Consider the following 6,976-nt stretch of genomic DNA (forward strand, 5'->3'; position numbering starts at 1 on the left):
TATGTGAGTGTCACATATCAACTGCATGCAACATGCAAAACTGCAAGTACGGGCAAAATAAGACACAATATCACTTGGTAAATAATACTGGATGGCTTCATTACTGGATGAAATAGCAGTAAGATCATACCTCTTCCTGAGGAGTAAAGTTGAAGACTGAGTAAGAAAGTTGAACAATAAAAAACCATACAGAATAAACAGATCTTTAGCAGTAGTAAAAGTAAACAAAGCAAACAGATGTAGACTTTAAGGTGCTTTCATACAGGGAGTGGTTGCTTCTGCGTCTGCCACCGGGCAACATCAAGGTTCTGTATTGAATGTGCAACATCGCCGCGGTGGCTCCCAGCTATTTCTGGTCCTACCAAAAACAACTACACACTACAGGCTGCTGATATCCACCTAGTCTAGTCTAATCAGCGTTAAATTATCTGTTATGTGTTATGTGTGTAGCATGAAGGGACTACAAATTAATTTTGTTGTACATCCTTGTGTGATAAATAAATTACCTTTTACCTTGTACCTTGTAAACTGAACAGTTTGTACAGTAGCTTAAAATAGAGGAAATGATTGGCATGACAAGATTAATATAGCAAGTTTTGCTGACTAATATCATAAATGTTTATTGTCCCAGGCCGGATAATCAAACTTTGAAGCTGATAATGCTCCAAGCAAGACCAATTTTCATCCTTGATCTGTTTGTTTTCTGCTGGAGATGAGGTGAGTAATTCTCAAATACCAGTAATATCAGCTCCTGTATCATTTCCTTCAGTGTGGTTTCTGTGTTTGACATGGCCACATGGCGAATGCGGTGTTCACGAGACCGGCAGCCACATCCTCTCTCCTTGAACCGCTCGCTGTCTGAAAGCACCGTTAAGGGTCTAGTATACTTCATCAGAACTATTTGTCAGATGGTCGAATAGCAAAGCCTTTAAATTTGGCCGTTAGGAACAACTATAAACACATTTGATTTCCAACGTGGTCAGACAACACGTTGAACGAACTAGTTCTGATCGTCCTGCCCTTAGCCTTACACGAGTCGTCACAAAAATTATGACTTGAAACTGAACTTGGACTTGGACTGCGGTCAGACTTGACCATCTAAAGAAGTGAATTGACATGAGACTTGAATGCAAAAACACTCTCAAGTTTTGACCTGATAAAATCCTGGAACATTTAAAAATAAAAGATAAGACAGCGAGAGGCAGGTCTTGCTAAGTCACACACCTTGAATATGTTTTGATCTTGACCAAGTGCTGTGTCATTTTAATGGGCAGCATTCAGCAACCTGAAAGATTTGCAAATGATTTGCAATTTGCTTATAAAGACTTGTGACTTGACTTGAGACTTCTTTTGATAAGATGCAACTTGTATTAACTGACTTGAGAACTGATTTGGACTTGGCACATAAGATGAAGCCAGAAAGTATGTGAGAAGTAATCAAACCTCCTCTACATGGTCTTCTTATCATATTAGTATACAGTCTGTGGCAAAAGTGATGTGTTTATCTGTACTGTATATCATAGCAGGTATTCAGCAAGGAGTTTATTTCAGCAAAAAGGTGATACATTTTTAACCCCCTGTTCTGTCTTCTTATCTTTCTAACAAGCAAACACATACACAAGCACACTCTCACATTTCTTTCACCTGTTTTTGTGGCTTTTTTGAGCTCTCAATCAGAAGGTGGACTTTAGGGAGGCATGCTAAGGACTGCTTGATTGTGTCTTCATAGAGCAGAGCGGAGAGAGTGCGAGCAGCTATTTATGTCTGCCACAGTGATCAATGGGAGAAGCATTGCGATTGACGGGTTTGATGAGCAACACATAGATCCAAGATCTGACGTCAGATCAGCAACAACCTCGACAGGAATAGGTAAAAGATGTATCCCCAATTTACATCACGTATGGAGGACAAAGATGGCTCAGGCCTTGTGAGCTGAATGAACAATCATGAGATATGGACCCCTGGGGCTGCCATGAAAAGGCTCCCATGTGAAACCAATCCAAGAGGCGAAAATGAACCTCCACACAACTAGAATGATAAATCATACTCTGTGTCTCACGTGTTCTGAAATCTTACCTCACTTGATGAAAAAAACTGGACCATTGATTCAGGACAGTGTCAAATTGTATAAACTTTAGCTTTTTAGCATATATAGACACATATAGAAGATAATTTGCATTATCCTGCTGTCTTGTTCAGGGTGTCTCTTGCTTGGAAAGACCACCTGGGTAGTCAATCGAATCACAGAGAAACCCCCTTAGATATGTGACTGCAGCAGCAGGTGCTGATTCTCCCTACTGACCTATTCCCAGGAGACAGCAGAGGGGAAGGTCCTGTCTGCTCTGTCAGTTGTGGTGAGGCTGCAGCCAGAAAACAATACTCCACATCTTCATTTGCTGTCACTACCAAGAGAGAAGCACCTGTATCAGCACTAATAACGTTGTTTTTATTACGTTAGGGTCAAATGAAAGCACTATTGTTCTCCAGCTTTATCTTTGCTAATGAGGTTGTGTTAGCTGCCATTTCCAGCAGCTATTGTCATTCCATCTGAATTTGGACCATATTGTATCATTCTGACATCAGACAAGTCTGTGGTCTCCTGGGATAACAACACAGCCGTTGTTTACAGTAAAGAGTAGCACTGACAGGGTCATCTGTTCCACCAACGTAATTGTCCACAGGCATAGATTAAGATACACTGTCTCTCTGCGATGTTTGGAGAGCTTATAAAGGTCAGTATGCAAAGAGTTGATCTAAGGGGCAGACAGTCGTGTTTTGTTATGATTGAACTCTTGTCACAACTCCGTAAGATGCCGACAAAGTTGTCTCAGCTTTTTATTGTTATTAGCAAGCTAGTCATTAGCTACATTGTTCTTGAAAGCTGATATTAGACAAATGGAATAACGGTATAATGGTCTTGTGGCAATGAATGTTTAACTCATGTAATTGACAACTGTTTGCAATTAAGGCCACCACTCTGTACTCCCTGTTTAACAGTGTTAAAGGATAAGGCTGGCTCTTATTATACATTTTTCTTACTGTCAGAAAATCCCATAAAAACACCAAAACTAACAGTTTGTTGGTCCATCTTTCAATGTGTTCCATCTTCCCTAACCTGTTTGTGGCACTCAGCCCCAAGCCCATTAGTTCCTACTAATGATGTAAAACTATAGAAACGGCTGACACATATAGTTGGATGATGGTACAGCAGTGCCCATAGGATGAATCCTGATGATTTTGGTGATCCCCTGACCTTTCATCCAGCACCATCAGCAGGTCAAAGTTTTCACTTATCCAGTGAAAAATCTCAAAATCTGCCAGATGGTTTGGGTTTGATGCTCTTACACTTTGTTCTTTGTATGGATTAAACAAACTAGATACAAGTATTACTGAGATACACAATTAGTGAGCTTTAGAGGTGCTTTTAGGTGGATTTTGTTACCTTTGGACAGAGCCATAGCTTTTTTTCCCTGCTTCAAGTTTTCATGCTAACCAAAGCTCACCGTCTGCTGCAGCCTTATATTTAACCGACTAATACGAGAGTGGTATTGATCTTCTCAACTAACTAACTACGAAAGCGTGTTTTGCAAAAAATGTTCAATTACAACTTGACAACTAAATACATTTTGCGTGACACAGGCAACGTGAACTCGCCCAGGTGATTCCAGTGCATAGAAGGTTGCTATGGCAATTTCTGGCGGAATAGGATCGCATTCACTGTAGAATGGGAGAAACTGTGTGTGGGATTGAGTCAAAATAAATTTGTGCCCTTGTTCATCTTAATGAAGGAACATGTCACCCAGGGCAACAGTGTAGCTCAGTGATGTGTTTGAATAGTTTTTGGACATCAATTTAAGTCTATGGTACAAAGGAATAAGCTATATGGCTACACAGAGTATTCTTATTAGGGGGATCAGTTCATTGTTGGTTTTAGTCTTTTCATGGGATTTGTTGACAATAAGAAAAATACAGAATGTGACCAGCCTTTTTTAAGAATACTCCACTTCCTGCTTTTTGAATTTCAACTACACAGAACAATAGCAAATTAGTCATTGGCATATTCAGGACTTTAGATAGCGTTTTAATGTCTGAAGCAACAGTATTTAAAGATGACTGCTCATAATAAAGACTGATTACTTCAGAGTCTTTGTATAGTTTTCTTTAGGGACATGAAATTAAAAGGGGGAAGACAATGGTGGGACAGATGGGATCTCATCACATGAGTCAACTGAATCACAAAATCACTTTACTTAAGCCCTTTGTCACTCCTGAAACACCATTGAGCTGCACAGAAAGTAAGCTGATTTCAGTAAAAAAGGCCACTAAAGAAAACATAATTGTGTGGCGATCGTGGTGTAGGTGGCTTCTTTGTTGTCCATATCATGTGTTCACACTGTTTATTACTGCAGCAACACACAGAGCTCTCCACAGGCTTGTTCAAATAACCACACGCACACACACTTTCTTGAGATTGATGCTATGAATGAAATATGAATTTTTTTCCCACAATGCAGATTCTAAATAACACAGGAATCAATTTGTTGGCTTAAACTGACGCTAAAAATGAATTATGTCTATGGTGTCTTGTTTACTTGTGGCTGACCTATTCCCTTGTCTATGCGTGATGCAGTTATTCCCATGTGAAAAAAAGTTCAAATGTCACATTAAACATAAATCCTGATTCTGTCAACCATGTTTTGCATCCTTCATCACTTTTCCTCCAGCTTCCAGACAGTAGGGATCTCCATTTTTGTTGTTTAAAATCAGTTAGTTTTATGTATTATTATGAATAAGGCCTTTTTGGCTGTATAGTTAAGGACACACAGGGCGGGACAGTTGATTCTCTGCAGGTTATGCAGCTTGACTTTTATAGATAATAGCTTTGTGATCAGGTCTAGTGCTCAAAGAACAGAGACTTCCAGTCTTTCAACAAGGCCATGCTCCACACACGCCGACTGAGATTGATTCTCGATCAGCTGTCAAAACTCTGATGGAGTTTTGTTAAGAACTATTGGATTGTTGGAGAGTTGAGATGATAGTTTTCAAAAAGCCTCTAGGTTTCTTCACTGTAATTGGTTTCAGTGAGCGAGTGAAATCACAAAAACAGAAACTGAACTTATTCTACTAACCAGTTTTGAAAATGTCTGTTGTAACATAGTTATCTTACTCTGTCATGCCCCTGACATACGATACACACAGTAGCCTCTCTTGTTTACTGGATTAACAGAGAGGAAAGGTCTAGATTTTATTCTGTTGTGTGACCAGTCTCAAGCCCCCTGCACCATCCTCTGCCTCCCTGGCCTCATGTCTGTGCTCCCTGTCAGACGCCCCTGTCACTGTCCTGCTGCCCTGCCACCCTTCCAACTGGACGCCTGCCTGCTGCCACACTGATGGAACTGAGAAACAGCAAGGTTGACAGTCGTGGTGACTCACCAGCCCCAAATGGGTTTTTTAAAGACACCCTTAACCTCTGAAAGACAAGTACATGCACGATCAACACCCACGTTTTGCCTTCAAAAATAGGAACTATAACTTTTTGGAGACTAATGCTACAGAAAGTTTATTTTCCAAATACATAACGACCCATTTCATGTACATTTCACATAAACTAAACAAAAACACACAAAAGACATGCATGTTCAAGAACATGCTTCCATCTTCAACCAATTGAAATCTAAATACTTCAGGTCAGGTCACAAAGATTCTGGCCTCAATATTATTATATGTGGATTCTGGACTAATCATTATCATTCTATCCTACCTCCTAAAGGTTCAGATGGCCACTTTAAGGTCTGGGATTTTACATGCTCACAGCTTGTGATACTTCTCCCCATATGGTTTCAACTTGGGTTAGCTCATTATATATATATTCTTCTATACCTATTGTCTTGAATATATTTAAATAATAACACATTTCCTTTTTTAGTGTTGTAATGTTGGAGAGCTCATGGATTTCCAGTGCTCAAGGATAGATTTGCAAGCATGGATCAATGAATCCATAATACTACATTTTAGACCATCCTCTGATGTACTACTGTAATTTTTTAAAACTTGATTTGTGTTATAATAGATTCTATGCGTTAGTCTATATATATATATATATATATATATATATATATCACTGTAACTTCAAGTTTTCATCAACCATGCTATCTTTTGTTAAATTCCAACATTCCCTCAATATGATTTCTCCTTAAATCTTGATTCCAGTAATGTCTTTTAGATTTTAAGAAAGTTTCTATAGAATAATATTTCCTGCAAGATTCTGTAAACTTAACCAGTTAAACCTGCATTCATTGATTTTTTGGCCAGTTGGGGGAGGCACAAAGAAGCTGTGAACACAACCCTGACATGCAGTAATATCCCTTTTTCAGTTGATATGGGAAGCATGTTAGCGAACAGTTGCATATTTACACAGTCAGCAGACACATACTAACATTATCATTAATTTGGAGTTGTGTTTGTATCCACTTGATGAATGTAAATCCAATATTCACTCTCCTTTTAGCTCTGTTTTGTTCTCCACTAACTCCTGAGGGAAATATCTGGCTCTTTAGCTGCTAAATGCTCCACACTATCCACTAGCTAGTTGCTAACGTTGTCTGCTGTTTGGTGCAGGGCAGGAAGTGTACAGTAGAGCTTTTTCAATGAAAAAAGCTGCCTGCTGCGTCTGGAAAAGCTGATGAGAGCAGTGTGACTCAACCCGAAACAAGTTGCTCGCAAGAAAACCAAAATACGCTAAAACACTCCATAGAGCTGAGGGTAACTGCAGAGTCGAGTGATAATTTTCTCTGGGTTCATCACTTCAAGCGACCACTCATATACAAGTAGCCATGTGATCTTCTGTTATTGTTAATATAAAAATATTGATTATAGCTGCTTTAACCCATAGATGAGTGAAATAACATTTCCTCCAGTTTAATCTGTTGTCGAAATGATTTTAAATCAAAAGTTTATATTAGACTTCTGAGTTACA

Source organism: Siniperca chuatsi, linkage group LG10 (genome assembly GCF_020085105.1).
Source record: "Siniperca chuatsi isolate FFG_IHB_CAS linkage group LG10, ASM2008510v1, whole genome shotgun sequence".
NCBI classification, from domain to species: Eukaryota; Metazoa; Chordata; class Actinopteri; order Centrarchiformes; family Sinipercidae; genus Siniperca; species Siniperca chuatsi.